This window comes from Brachyhypopomus gauderio, chromosome 19, assembly GCF_052324685.1.
Source record: "Brachyhypopomus gauderio isolate BG-103 chromosome 19, BGAUD_0.2, whole genome shotgun sequence".
Lineage (NCBI taxonomy): Eukaryota > Metazoa > Chordata > Actinopteri > Gymnotiformes > Hypopomidae > Brachyhypopomus > Brachyhypopomus gauderio.
In genome coordinates this window covers 13575948-13592232 of record NC_135229.1, presented here as the reverse complement: position 1 = coordinate 13592232, position 16285 = coordinate 13575948, and the positions used below count along the sequence as shown (strand labels likewise).

Sequence of the window (16285 nt, the reverse complement as noted above, 5' to 3'; positions counted from 1 at the left end):
GTTTCATATTAGTGAGATGGCTAATGGTGTGTCAGGCTTCTCCTCTAGACCCGACCTTTACAGAGTGTCACAACAAGTATGTGGTGCTCTGGGTATCTCAGCTCCTGGGAAGGCAGCTGACTCTTGTCAACCTAAGATGCTCTTACTACGTTACAGCTGTGGAAACTCACCGTAAAAGAACCTCTCGGAAAAGCAGTTTAATGAAAAACATGACAAAGCCCCTTTAGCATTTCAAAACTGAGGTAAAAAATGATCAGATAGAGGCTGTCAAACCAAAGACGTGGTGAAACAGCTATAAGCAAACGCTAGGCTTCTTAAACATGTCATAACTGCCTGGTAACTTAAGATAAAGATGGAGTTATTAATGATTCATGATTTGGTATTACCTTTTCAGTAATGGTTAAGGGAGTGAGCCTTTTAGCTGTGTAGTACAATTTCAATTAGTTCCACATCAGTATTATTTGCTTTGATTATCCTATTGTATGGAAGGGAAGTCCAGCTAAAATGATTTTGTAATTAAATCAATAAAATGAATATGCAAACCCACACTCAACACAGCATGTCATTGCTTGGAGACCTTTCAAGGCAAGCTGTGTGCTAACGCTGGACAGAGCTAAAACGACAGAAGTCATTTGATTGTGGATTTCAGAGCTATCGTAGCAGTGCTGATGCTACATAGCATTTGCTACGCTCACTGCTAATTAACACAATTTACATGCAGCTGGGCTTAAAAAACGTGAGAGGAAAAGCAAAGCCATTGGCTCCGGTGCTCAGCTTCCTTCGCTCTGTCTGTCTTTCTGACTCATAAACTATCACCTTTCTTTATTTATTCACATTTTTTTGTCATGGACAGGAAAAGGCAAAGTAAACATTATGTTTTGATCTTAGTTACTGCCACTTAGTCACATTTACTGTGCAATTAATGAAGAAATAGTGCATTAAAGATTTGATTTGAATTTGTGATGAAAATAAAATCACAAAAAGCTCTTTTGTTTTGTATATTTGTTACCAATACATAATTGGTAATACTGAACATCAGGAGTCTGTATGAGCTGAGCCTTGGTAACATCTTCACACAGAGGCACTTTACTGTGAGTTCATACCAGGAGATCTAGGAGAGTTGGACTCAGACAAAACCAGAATGAATGTGCGGGCCAGCCCTCAAATCTACAGGACTGAGCAAGGTCCCAAGGGGGCGGGTCATCCTTGAACACAGGTGTCCATCATACTCAATTCTCGACTCTGTCTGCTATTGCACCAGTAGGTGATGCTGTACTCAAGACTGAAGGAGCAGGTGACGGAGGTAAATCTGACCCCTGGGGGTGAAGTCAGTAAATCATTTGTTTAGCATTTCCAACTGCAGGAGATAAATGCCCGATGCCACAACGGATATGTGGTTCTACTGCTGTGAGCTTGCCAGTGGTTGAGTGTCAACTTCACCCGGGGGAGTTTTCCTTAACACTGTTGCCCCTGGAATATATCGGTAAAAACTATTCTTAAAGGTAGACTGAACATCCAAGCACAGTCCTGCAGACATATTACAAGCAGGATCACACAGATGGTTATTCCCAAATGTATGGAGCAGCAGCTCCGATCCAGACTGGACCGACACCTGGACTGACACCTGGACCAACACCTGGACCGACACCTGGACCGGTTGCATTGCACTGCATGAATGGAGGGGAATGCGATCATACTGACTCTCAGCAGGTCCTCATTATAGGTGTGTGTGGACTGGTCACTGGATTCCCTCTGACCTCCTCCTTGATCCTTACGAGAGAGAGAGAGAGAGAGAGAGAGAGAGAGAGAGAGAGAGAGAGAGAGAGAGAGAGAGAGAGAGAGAGAGAGAGAGAGATATGAGTGGGGGGGAAGCGCAAACTGAAATAAAGCGAATACATTTTTCTACCAAAAAGGATATGTTCTGCAACCCAAACATACTGCTTCTTAATTTGATGAAGAGCAGTAATCATGACAGAGGTGGTTTATAACCCTCATTAAAAGGAGCAGTGGGTTCATCACACAGAAAACACAGTGAAGACAGGCAAAGATCTCAGTGTACAGACACACCAAAACAGGGAGCAGAGAAATTATTCATGCTGACTATATTCTTCAAATGAAAGCTACAACACACACACACACACACACACACACACACACACACACACACACACACACACACACACACACACACACCTCACCTTATTAGAAACACAGTGACACTATGTCTTCTGGGGGGTGGAAATTGTACAAAGCAGTCTGTAATTGTATTTTCCACAAAATGTTTGTTCTACAGCAGGTGAGCGTGTAGAGAAGTGACCTTGGATGGGCATAACCAGAACTACTGTGAGGGGCGCTTACACGACACGCAATGCCCCCAGCTGTCCAACCATGTTCACTATTAAATGATACATTCAAGAATAACACCCGAGAGTACAGTTTTCAGATGTGTGGGTACAGATTATAGATTTTTTCTCCAAGAAAAAGAATCAAAGTAGTGATCTCTGGGGGATTCCATACAAGAAAAGCAGGCGAACTTTCAAACAACAGCACAAGGCCATCTGTATGATGTCAGTTTCCCTTTGTGCCAAGCAGGGCAGATCGAGAACTATTGTGACTTCTGGATATAACGATAAAAAGCATTATGGGCTGAGAAATGCAATAAGAAAGTAGCTAAATAACGCTACGCGCCCTTGGTCAAAGTCTGGGTGTGGTAAATGAGGTTTTGGTACCACTCTGGTTAGCTCAATATTGCTGACGAATAGGCAGGAATCTGCACCAGCACAACTCTGACTTTATAAAACCATCCCCAAGGGAAATGGGAACGCATTCATACAGCAGGTAAATGTGGCTCAAATCCAGTTTTCCCACCACTTTTGTTGTTGTGTAGTGATTTAAGCACTTTAATAATTCTATCTGATTTACTAGGGCATCACCCTGACTAACAGGAATTTTATTAATTTGTTATTAATTGGTGAATAACTGTTAATTCAGTCTCAACTCATGAAAGTTCGATAACTACGTATTCATCTAGTTAGTATTTCTATTAAAATTTGAATATTACTCTTCATGCACAAGCACTTGATGCACTAAGACCCTACTAATGACCAGACCTTTTATATATTTTAATAATAAGTAAATAGCGTAGCATAATGGGACCAAACTATGTGAACATTTTTCTGTGTACTGAGAAGATGTCTTGGTAAGTTTTAAGTCTGGTGGAATGTAGGGTTATGGTTCTTGAACGTATGAGGAGGATGGTAAGAGGTTCTTGCATTACAGCCTGTAGGATGTATGAGACCTAGAGGTTTTGCACGAGAAGGCAGGAAGTCAGGCCAGTGTGGTGTCATTGGCTAGGCCGTTGATGGTCTTGTTGTTAGGTGTTATGCTGACAGATGGGTCCTGGTTCCTGTCATGGTTTGGGGGTTGAACCAAAGCCCACTGGGACCAAAGTGTCCTGTACCTGTAATGTGTCCTGTACCTGACAAATTTAGAACATGGAGTCATGTTAATCTGACTTGACATTCGTCATAATTTCAAGCTGCTGGTTTGACAACGAACTTCGTAGTTGCCATGGAGACCCTCCGTTAAAAGCTGGTCTTTCGCTCGCTAGCTCTCAGGAGTTTTGTTTTTCTGGATTTTGCAGGCAGCCTTCTCTGCAGATTTGCGTGAGCATGAACTGTATGCTGGTGGCTGTTTGTGTTGACTCCAAGTATTCTGTTTACGTCTGGATGAGTGTGACACGTGAAGCAATAAATATATCGGATTTGTGCCGACAATTGGGTTTGGACTTATCCCAGGGAATACTATACGTCTCCCAGCTAAGGGTTCCTTCCATTTCCAAGGATGGATGCTTGGATGTTTCAAACGCTTTATGCACATGTGCAAGGATTAATTTCAGTAACTAATTCTGGTTTGTACAGTACAGGTACAGTGTGGTTTTTATTCTGAAGCTCAGATAGCAGCTCTGTTTCCTGGCTATGCTTTGTGAGACAGCATCCAGGATTTCCTGGATTAGTTAGCTGGATAATTTAAGCCTAAATGAGCACTGTCCAATAGAGTGAACCTTTCCCTGTCCTCCGGTATTGACGCCTGACTCAAGTTATCTTGGTAACTGGCAAAAATCTTGCTTTGTTAAGTACTTCATTGGATAACTGCCGATATTAGGAACATTGTCTCATGTAGAAGTTGAGGTTTGTGAAGGTCTAACGTGCATGTACTGCTCTGAGTGGTTATTTCATATTAATTGATTTGATAGAATAAGCTTTGAGCCTTGTCTTTTACCTAATTATCCAGCACAATCTTGGAGTTGCTCCTCCAAGACCCCATCAGAGGACAATAAGGGTTGGACTTGACCAGGACTGTTGTGCAGGCAGGCATCCCAGCTCCCGAGCTGGCTGTGTTTTTTTGCAGGAACACTGCAAACAGGGAGACTCCATCTCCGGCTCCATCTCACCTCTGTTCTGACTGCCTGCCACAAATGTTCCCTCAGTGTGTGTAGGACATCAAGCATGCAGCAGAGAGGAAGACCAGCTCTGTTGTTCTGGATGCGACAACAGATGCTTGTGGCTGCTGTGTCCTTGCAATTATTCTGCAACTTGTTGAGAAGCCATCACTGGCAGCAGAGGACGTTTGCCTTGAAAAAGTTCTCTTCACCGCAGTGTCTTAGGAGGTTATACCACACCTTAACAATTACAACATCGACTTTAGTGATGTGTGGGATTTAGTCACAGGCTCGGTTAGCTTTATGAAAAAAAAAAAGTTCAATACCATTCTTCATGGACTATTTCCCAAATCCAAGCACATCACATTGACTTATTCCTGGAGACCTTCCCAGACACCCATGAGGACCTCAACAGGGATGGTGACCTCAAGATGTTTGCAGTCCTGACCAGATGATGTTCATGACTTGAGGCTGTGCAGTAGAGTTCAGAGTGCGTGGCTATTTTATACGACTCGTACCAGAGCCACTGTCCACCAAGAACGGTTCGGGAACTGAGAGAGCTGAGAAACATGATAAAGTGTACAAGATGTGCTTCACACTTAGGTCAGAGATGCTGACCACCCTCACCAAACTGGAAGACATCCGACCCACCTGAGTGAACCAGTCGATCTCCACATGTTGGACCACACTGCAGATGCTGCAGAGATGCATCCCAGGACCAGAGAACAGCCGAGGGCGGTGATCGAGGGGAAGAGCTTTGTCTGCTCTCAGCTCTACCAGCTGGTCATGGCCCACAGCTCTTAAAGGTCGCAGGACGGCTGCCCTGCTCGGAGATCTTCAAAACTCTTTTGGTTATTGATCCATCCAAGGTGGCAGGTGTAAGAAAGAACGTTCTGGACTAATTTCAAGCCAAGCCTGCCCTTAGCCCAGCGTGAGCTGAGGAACAACACCGCTGCATTCACACAAGCCAGAGCAATGGCACCGAGTTGGGCTTGTGGAGTTGTGGAGTCCACCGAGGTGGATTCTTTATGCATCGCTAGCTTGGTACCACCAACCTCCTTCTGTCACACTATGCTGCTTAGACATTAGAGAGGGAGCCTGACTGAAAACAACATTAAAATGTTATTTTACTGTTTACTTCCTACCAAATTTAACTCCAGTCAGCAGGAGTAAATCCCCCCTACCTAACTCAAAACACGTAAAAAAAGGTTCTTTCACAGTCAAAAAGGTTTAAGAAATCTTCAGGCCCAAACATTAAATACTCTATGTTCTTTATAACACAGAAAACTGCAAAGAATAAATATAAATATAGAAAGACACATTCCTCCCTCTCACTTAGCTCAGTGGCCCTTGTTATCATCTTGCCACGCCCCTTGTTATCATCTTGCCCCGCCCCTTGTTGTGTACGCACCTGTGTTGTGTGCGTTTAAATTAACACTGTCTGTATGTGTACCTCGCATCACAGTACATTTGTGTTGAGTAGTCTTCTAAATATTTACTATCAGATTTTATTTTGTGTTGACATTATGTATATATATATATATATATATATATTATATATATATATATATATATATATATATATATATATATATATATATATATATATATATATATATATATATATCATCCTATTAAATCATCCTTCACGGTATATAAAATCATATCCTCCCTCCAGTTGATCACTGTCTATTGTAATTCAAGGGAGACCTCCACCGGGCTTTTACAGTCTTCGCAGAGACGGATGTCACATCAACATTCAGACTTGCCCAACATTTGCATATCAAGCTCCGCATCAGCGACGCCGCGCGAGCGCATATCCACTGCTAGCGCGAGACAAAACTTTTGCTAGGCTCGCGGAATCAAAATGAAAGCGTTTGATTGGGCGGCCTCTTCGCGAGCCTCAGGGCGCGGGCCGGGGACGAGCATTTTTTCCGCGGCATCGTTATTCAAACAGACAAGCATCATTGCCTTTGATCATTAGATCTTATCTTTGATGAGGCTCTATAACCCAAATGGCCAAACTGCCGGCAGCGAGGGTGATGTAATGACTTGAGCTGATTTCCCAGAAGGCCTGAACTGATGGGCTGTTCTGTCTTTATACTCACTATAGTCCCTTAGGACATGGCAAACTGTCATTGTACTCTCTGTAAGAGGAGTCTCTCCCCCAAACCCATTGGAAAGGCCTACCACACTATGCACTGGGAGATAGAAGCTATATAAAAATTCCTAAATGTCTTTCAGTAGCAATTGTCATGGTGTGCCTGGGAGATCTCAATAGCAGGCACTTTGAGTTCTCGCAGTGTTCATGCAGTGTTTAAATGAGAACAGGATCATCTAGCTCTGTGCAGGTAAACACACTCCTCCAGTCACAGGCTTGCACTCCGCTGATATGTTAAGCTGTGAATGTGTGCGTGTAAATGTGTGTGTGGGCTTTGCCGACATTAGATGAGTACATAGATATATTCGGATAAACCACAATTCAGTGAATCACATAGTGTTCATGTACCTGCAAGCAATCCAAAACAAGTATAAATCATAAACAGTATTCCACACACAAAAAACGATAAACACACCCAGCCAACCGTGTGTGTGTGTGTGTGTGTGTGTGTGTGTGGTGTGTGTGTGTGTGTGTGTGTGTGTGTGTGTGTGTGTGTGTGTGTGTGTGTGTGTGTGTGTGTGTGTGTGTACATCCACACACACAAATATTCAGTTATGTAAAGATGAAGCAGGTCAAAATGCACAATCTCAGCTTTGGGTCTGAGATCCTCTAAATGCACATGAATCTTGTCTTGTCATTTTAAAATTCTTTCACATGCACATTTTTTTATCTTGCTAGAAAAAGGAACCTCCCCTTCCTAGCTGTCAATCATTTTCTTGACAGGGTGATAGGAAGCTTAGGCTAATTCAGCAGTTAGATATGCATAGTTCTACCTAGAGATATAGCTTACCTAGAGAGAGAGAGAGAGAGAGAGAGAGAGAGAGAGAGAGAGAGAGAGAGAGAGAGAGAGAGAGAGAGAGAGAGAGTAATTCAAGTTTTAATGTATGCTTGCACATCTGTTATCAGATTGGTGCTGGGTTGCGTATCATGGAGCACAGTAATAAATCAGGTAACAGTGCCTGAAGAGATACAGGAAGTCGTACCATAGTTTCAGTGATGTACGCCACCACCTCAGGCAACCCTGGAAACAATCACAACACAATATGTTCCCTGCCACAGCACAGATCGGCCTCTTCCACAACACGCAGAGGCTTTGTGGGGTTCGACCAGTGTCGTTTCATTACTGAGTAAGAAAATTACTCAGAGGTGTTTTCCACCATTGTCAAACTCAGCCTTATGAAGTGCCAAATCAGAGCCTTGGCATCATTAAGGACGTCGTAAGCCATGAATGTTGCAATACCAGTTTCAATCTCAGGTTTGTTAAGGCAGTATGGTGTACCTCTATCTCCCAGTTACGCTGCAGGAAGCACCCAGCCCATGACCCCAGCCTCATTAAGCAGTAGACTGAAGATAGATGCTATGGATACGCATACTTATTTCCCCATAAAAGTGAGCATGTGTGGAGATTTGACACATTTTACATGATTGAGGGACAAGCAAATCATCTCAATTATAGACATAAAAACACATGAAAACCGTTATAATGTCTTCATGCTTGCAAATGTATCAACCACTCCTCTCTGTGACACAAACCTGGTCCTTTTCTTTATGTTATTATTCTCATTTTTAAGCCAGTGGTGTTTGAATAACTTGGAAAAAATGTTAACCCTTGGCCGTCATTATGGCAAACTATGCTGTTCTAGAGGAAACTAGTTCATGGCCAGGCTCAAACCATTTGGACTCGAGCCCCAAATAAAAGAAGCCTACACCCCTAACACCCTACAAATTCCTAACACCCTACAAATTCCTAACACCCTACACCCCTAACACTCTACACCCCTAACACCCTACACCCCTAACACCCTACACCCATAACACCCTACACCCCTAACACCCTACAAATCCCTAACACCCTACACCCCTAAAACCCTACACCCCTAACACTCTACACCCCTAACACCCTACACCCCTAACACCCTACACCCTTAACACCCTACACCCCTAACACCCTACAAATCCCTAACACCCTACACCCCTAACACTCTACACCCCTAACACCCTACACCCTTAACACCCTACACCCCTAACACCCTACAAATCCCTAACACCCTACACCCCTAACACTCTACACCCCTAACACCCTAAACACATAACACCCTACACCCCTAACATCCTACACCCATAACACCCTACACCCCTAACACCCTACACCCCAACACCCTACACCCCTAACACCCTACAAATCCCTAACACCCTACACCCCTAACACCCTACAAATCCCTAACACCCTCCACCCATAACACTCTACACCCCTAACACACTATACCCATAACACTCTACACCCCTAATACCCTACACCCATAACACCCTACACCCCTAACACCCTACACCCTAAGACTCTACACCCCTAACACTCTACACCCCAACACCCTATAAATCCCTAACACCCTACACCCCTAACACCCTACACCCCTAACACCCTACATCCATAACACCCTACACCCATAACACCTTAACACCCATAACACCCTACACCCCTAACACTCTATACCCCTAACACCCTACACCCCTAACACCCTACACCCTAAGACTCTACACCCCTAACACTCTACACCCCTAACACCCTACAAATCCCTAACACCCTACACCCCTAACACCCTACAAATCCCTAACACCCTACACCCCTAACACCCTACACACCAACACCCATAACACTCTACACCCATAACACCCTACACCCCAACACCCTACACCCATAAAACCCTACACCCCTAACACCCTACACCCCTAACACTCTACATCCATAACACACTACACCCCTAACACTCTACACCTCTAAACCCTATACTCCTAACAACTACTGACGAGGTCACTTATCATAATGAATTTGTCATTTTAAAATAGTCTCATCTTAACATTACATTTAATATAGATCCTCATTTTTAATAGTAGTATTTCTGTAATACCTATGAATATATTTACAATTTATAGCATTTGGCAGACACTTTTTTCCAGAGTGTCATAACACATGTATCAGTGTGACAGTGTGTGTGCTCCCTGTGAGCTGAACCCCATGACCTGTACAGTGCTACCGTGCTGGAGGTACGGGTCCACCCTTATTCAAGTCTGTGATGCAAAGAAACCCGCTCAGAGAGCTCCTCGGGTCAGAGATATTATCGCATGACCAGAGGTGGGCATTCCAGGTTCAGAAAGTAAAAGTCCTTCCCAGGATTTTATTCAAGCTTGGTGGATTTTCTAATTAGTGGCAGGTAAAATTAGTGGAATCAACACAATCCAGGAAGCCTGAGCAAAATCCTGGTGAGGACTTTTACTTTCTGAACCTGGAATGCCCACCTCTGTACATGACAATGAACCAGACCCACCCAGGTCAAAACCCACATTCCCCACACAATATTGCACAGGATACGTTTACATTTAGGCTGCTGAATTTATTCATTAGGCTGTACAGTGTGCTTAAAGGCAAAGCACAGATCTAGCATAAGCTTAATACACTTGCAGTGTGCTTGTAATTTGGCTACAGAGCAGAAGATGTGATGGAACAGACTTGTGAGTGGGGGGCGTCCCCTGCGCTGCACTGGGTACAGGGCACACACAACACCCTATGTGCTGCTGTGCATATACACCCACACACACACCAAGACACACACACACACGCACGCATGCACACACGCACACCCAGACACACACACATGCACGCATGCACACACGCACACACACACACGCATGCACACACGGGTAAGAGAGACGGGTGAGGGGTAAGAGAGAGACAAGAGAGATAAGAGCGCTTACACATCTTGAGAGAAATAGAACGAGACAGAGAATTGACACGAAAAACCAAGAAACTGACACGTTTAAAGGAGCAATGAGAGTCTGAGGCGTTCATTATACTGACCCCTACTGGCCTGGAGGTTTCACAGATCTATTTTAAACATGTCTGCGCCATGTGTGACCTGCTGTATGGAGGATGAACTGGTTCACAAGGGGACTACAAAGCAATTTGATTATTCATCTCATGTGAGCTGCAAAAATAATAATCACTTGTAAATATTGTTTAAATACTATTTTAATAAATACTGCTGAATACTGTGGTTTGAGCAAAAAGTTGCTTGTTGCTCCTTTAAGCTCATTTGTTGCTGATTTTATTAATGAAATAAGGCTATGTTCATATTACCAACCTGACTTAAATCTGATTTTATTAAAGAAATAAGGCTATGTTCATATTACCAACCTGACTTAAATCTGATTTTATTAATGAAATAAGGCTATGTTCATATTACCAACCTGACTTAAATCTGATTTTATTAATGAAATAAGGCTATGTTCATATTACCAACCTGACTTAAATCTGATTTTATTAATGAAATAAGGCTATGTTCATATTACCAACCTGACTTAAATCTGATTTTATTAATGAAATAAGGCTATGTTCATATTACCACCCTGACTTAAATCTGATTTTATTAATGAAATAAGGCTATGTTCATATTACCAACCTGACTTAAATCTGATTTTTATTAATGAAATAAGGCTATGTTCATATTACCAACCTGACTTAAATCTGATTTTATTAATGAAATAAGGCTATGTTCATATTACCAACCTGACTTAAATCTGATTTTATTAATGAAATAAGGCTATGTTCATATTACCAACCTGACTTAAATCTGATTTTATTAATGAAATAAGGCTATGTTCATATTACCAACCTGACTTAAATCTGATTTTATTAATGAAATAAGGCTATGTTCATATTACCAACCTGACTTAAATCTGATTTTATTAATGAAATAAGGCTATGTTCATATTACCAACCTGACTTAAATCTGATTTTATTAATGAAATAAGGCTATGTTCATATTACCAACCTGACTTAAATCTGATTTTATTAATGAAATAAGGCTATGTTCATATTACCAACCTGACTTAAATCTGATTTTATTAATGAAATAAGGCTATGTTCATATTACCACCCTGACTTAAATCTGATTTTATTAATGAAATAAGGCTATGTTCATATTACCAACCTGACTTAAATCTGATTTTATTAATGAAATAAGGCTATGTTCATATTACCAACCTGACTTAAATCTGATTTTATTAATGAAATAAGGCTATGTTCATATTACCAACCTGACTTAAATCTGATTTTATTAATGAAATAAGGCTATGTTCATATTACCAACCTGACTTAAATCTGATTTTATTAATGAAATAAGGCTATGTTCATATTACCAACCTGACTTAAATCTGATTTTATTAATGAAATAAGGCTATGTTCATATTACCAACCTGACTTAAATCTGATTTTATTAATGAAATAAGGCTATGTTCATATTACCAACCTGACTTAAATCTGATTTTTTTCAGAACTGTGTGGACAAAAAAATCCATCCTTTTTGGTTCAAATTGTCACGTAGGGCTACGCCCTCTCTCTAGCTGTCACTCTCGTTCCCTGCTTGTCTGTTACCATGGTTTCCCTCAGTCTGCCACGCCCATGTCGTCAGTGTCTCCACCTGTGTCTTGTTAGTTCTGTGTATTTATAGTCCCAGTATTTCCCTAGTCTGTTATCGGTTGTTTTGTTATTCATGCTCTGTGGTCACTTGTTTGTTTCGCTCATTCATGCTCTTTGTGGATTTTGTGTTTTGTCACCGTCGTGAGTATTGTGCTCGTCGTGAGTATTGTGCTCGTCGTGAGTATTGTGCTCGTCGTGAGTATTGTGCTCGTCGTGAGTATTGTGCTTTCCCGTTCCTAGTTACTCGGTTCTGTTGTTTTTGTGTCTCCATTAGTCCATGCCTGTTTATCTGTCTTGTTCGGACCGCCTGCCTGATACGACCCCTGCCTGTTATCACGACCTCGTATATGGAATTCCCTTTAATAAATCTCGCTCTCCTCTGCGTTTGTGTCCGCCTCCTCGCTCCGCACAGCGCGACGCGTTAAACAAATTTGAGTCACTTTTGCAAATGGTCTGAATTTGGATTCTTATCTGATTTTGTGGAGGTCTCCCTTCAATTAGGATAGTGAGCAAAGAACTGAAGGCAGCTTTGACACCAGTGAACGCAGGAGCAAGACACAAGCGTGGGAGGCGATGGCAGGATTTATCAACAAGCAAAACACATATGGAAGAATGAAAGCAGTTTAGTAAACGAGGGATCTAGCCGGTTTGGGTTTTTGCTTTAGCGCTGTCGCTGTCAAAACAACAGAGGACAGCAACCGCGATGGCAACAGTTACTAGGGAAACAGGCGAAGCTAGCCGTCTGGATGTTCCTCACCTACTCAACTTGATCATGTACAGCTGAAGAACGGTCTGATGTTCTCCACAGCAACATGCCATGAGATTCTCAGGCTACCGCCGCGTCCATGTTGCCTGTTTGAATACCATGAGTCATCTCACAAATATGCCGTTTTTTTTACTGCTGGTGAAGCTGGTGATTTGTGCAAAAACGTATCAGCGTGGGCACGCATACCATTCCGCAGGACAGATACAGGTCACTTGAAATTATTAATGTGAACCATCAAGATCCGGACTGAGGAAATAATGGAAACTGGAAAATGTGGCTTGTAATTTCAACGCAGCCTAAGAGATGTTGATATCTTGCTATTTTAGGAAACTACTTATATGCTACAGTTTGAGCAAACACAACACTGAGACACCGCGTACACAATCATGTTTAGGTATTCTCAGGGTATAGAAAAAAATAACACCAAATGATATATGCAGAGCTGAATTAGGACAGAATCCTCTAATATTAAAGATTCAGTAAAGAGCACAGCATTTTTGGAAACATTATATTTATCAACCCCAAGTGTCCATAATGAAACGCTGGCCTACCACTAGCTGAATATAGAAATACTGAATATAGAAAATAACATCCTTATTTCAGCTGGCCTTGAGGCAGAAACCCGGGCAATACTACAAATACCTGCATTCATCTGCATAAACCTGCATACTCTACCAAAATATCAGACTCAGCCAAACTACAACAAGTGAACAGCAAAAAATATGTTACATATTGGCATGAACCCGCAAAGGCAAGACACATTTATGTGACCCTAAATCAATTAAATTGTCAACATAAACTGACCACAAAGACGAAAAACGAATTAAACTATTAACAATGTTAGCAACTCAATTCTAAACGTACTAATATCGAAACTGGTTGTCCTAAGCTTGCCCAGAGAGGACAGGAAGTGTTGTAGCTACCACCTAAGAGTGGTAGAGAGAGCACAGACTAACTTCCAGGGGGTCCCACGTATGAATCAATTATTGCCATTCTATAAGAACATTTGCAGCAACTAGAGTTTCTAGATTCCATAATAAAGACAAACTGCCCAGTATACTGGGAGAGAAGAGTGGACTGATTATGCAAGCAATAGAATTGCAGTTATATCCTAAGGGGAGAGCAAGTCATTCTTTTTTTCACTTGGTCAGTAATGTTGATGATTAAAGACTGTAAATTATTTATTTTGTTGATATTGTTGTTTTTTTTGTCTTGTTTTTTTCCCCCTACCTGTTTTCCCTTTCTTGTTTATGTTAATTTGCTTTGGCAATAATGCAGTTTGGAACATTCATGCCAAAAAAAGCTTTGTTGGACTGAATTGAGAGGGATGAGAGAGAGAGGGAGCGATAGAGAGACTGAAGGAGAGAGAGAGGGACAGGAAGTGGGCCACTGGGAGGTGTGAAGGCAGCACGCCCAGCAGTTCTCCCGGGGGAAGCGCTCCGATCGATCGCGGGGCACACAGGTCCTCTCAGCCTCTTGACTCCGACCATGAGGACGTGAAAATGGGCCTCTCCCTGCGGAGAGGGGCCCGTGGAGCAGAGAGTGTCCTCTCCTCCAGATGGGCAGGGCAGAGGGGAGGAGAGCTCCGGGTCTCTTTCAGCAGAGACATCAACCTCTGGCCACAGGGTCAAAGGTCAGCTAAAGCGGCTAAAGGCGAGGAAGGGGCGGGATAAGGTCATTGTCTCTTGTGCCTTATCATAGACGGCACTTGGATAATTCAGTCACAGGGCTGCTGAAATCTTCCTGCTGGGTATCAATTGGGGCCAGAAGAGTGCGGCCTGTTCACAAATAGCCGCCATATCGGACACGTCAAGCTAAGCGATGACCACTAGAGTGGAGTGATGTTTAGGTTGTCGTAATGGCCAGACAAAAAAGGGTCCCATGAATAGCTAGTGCCTCTGAATGAGCTTCCTCCTCCCAGTAGTTTGAGATGAGTAAGAGCGAGCGCACACACACACACACACACACACACACACACACACACACACACACACACACACACACACATAGCTGCCCTAACGCTGAGAGATGGCACAGAGTAGGCGGAAAGACTGACACCTTGCTGACGCCAGTCTCCCAGAACATCCTTATCCTCAGAACACACACCACACAAACACACACACACACACACACACACACACACACACACGGCTGGATCATCACCAGAGTGGCCTCTCAGACTGCACAACTGTAACAGACATGAAGCCCAGGGCTGGTGAATTTTGAGACACCGTGACAATCACTGAGAATCAAATGTAATATACAGCGACATCTGTATATGTTGGGACAGTGTGTAAGTATTTGGACAGTTTTGACTTTCACACTGGAATTGAAATGAAGCAATGACAATGAAGTGCTGGGCTGTCAGATTTAATTCAAGGGGACGTGCTCTCATATTGCATGTGTGTAAAAGTGCCAAAAGTAATTGGACACAATAATCTTAATATAATGAAAATGATCGTGTTGATAATTTGGCTGTACATCCTCTGGACTTCATGAATTTGCTGCTCCCTGCGTGTCTGCGTACGTAAACTTTTGAGTCTGCTCCCTGTGTGTATCTGCGTACGTAAACTTTTGAGTCTGCTCCCTGTGTGTATCTGCGTATGTAAACTTTTGAGTCTGCGTACGTAAACTTTTGAGTCTGCTCCCTGTGTGTGTCTGTGTACGTAAACTTTGAGTCTGTTCCATGCGTGTCTGCATACATAAACATTTGAGTCTGCTCCCTGTATGTCTGCGTACGTAAAGTTAAGCGCTATCTTGCTTTCTAAATAAGTGTTGTATTTTTTTGAGTCAACGAATCCCTCTGAATCCCCTCATTACACCATGTGACCTTGAGGATCAAGCACTAGTTTAAGCTAAAAAATAGGAATTTCTGTTTTATTCTCCTGCGACAAACTTGAGATGGGCATTTCCTTTAAAGACATAAATCTAAATGTAGGTGTGAAGACTGGTGTTGTCAACCAATCCAAAATGATATAGAAAACTATATGATATAACTAGATGCAGTACACTGTACGGTATAGAACACTGAATTAATTAAAGACATTATCTGCCTGGAGCCTTAGTAATGTGACGTGGGTGCATTAACCCTAAAGCCAGGGCCTTGCCCCCCCCCCCCCCCCCCCCCCCCCACCCCCCCCACACCCCACCCCCAAACCCAACCCTGGTGCTGTTCGTCCTGCCTGACTGCTGTTGGTATGAGTCAGCTGGGCTTGTTCTGCCTGTATCCCAGATCATTGTAATTACAGCCCCTCATCAAACATAGAAGGGGAAGCCGGAAGAGGTGGGGGGGGGGGGGGGGGGGGGGGTACGTGGGTGGGGGTACGGGTGGTGTAGTGGGGGGACGGGCTTTCTTTAGGTACGCTGTGTGCTGGAAGTCCTGCACGGTGACTCACAGTAGCTGAACAGGATGCTGATATTGGTACGCTCCCAGGACGGGAGGAG

The 16285-nt window shown here is 42.9% G+C and overlaps 1 protein-coding gene across 1 annotated transcript in view; it reads right to left on the bottom strand.

Moving 5' to 3' along the window:
• dlgap1a (discs, large (Drosophila) homolog-associated protein 1a) overlaps positions 1 to 16285 on the bottom strand; it is a 102919-nt gene that overhangs the window by 69835 nt on the left and 16799 nt on the right. Inside the window, 1 exon segment of the mRNA XM_076981722.1 lies at positions 1702 to 1770. The gene's annotated coding sequence lies outside the window, so the exon portion shown is untranslated.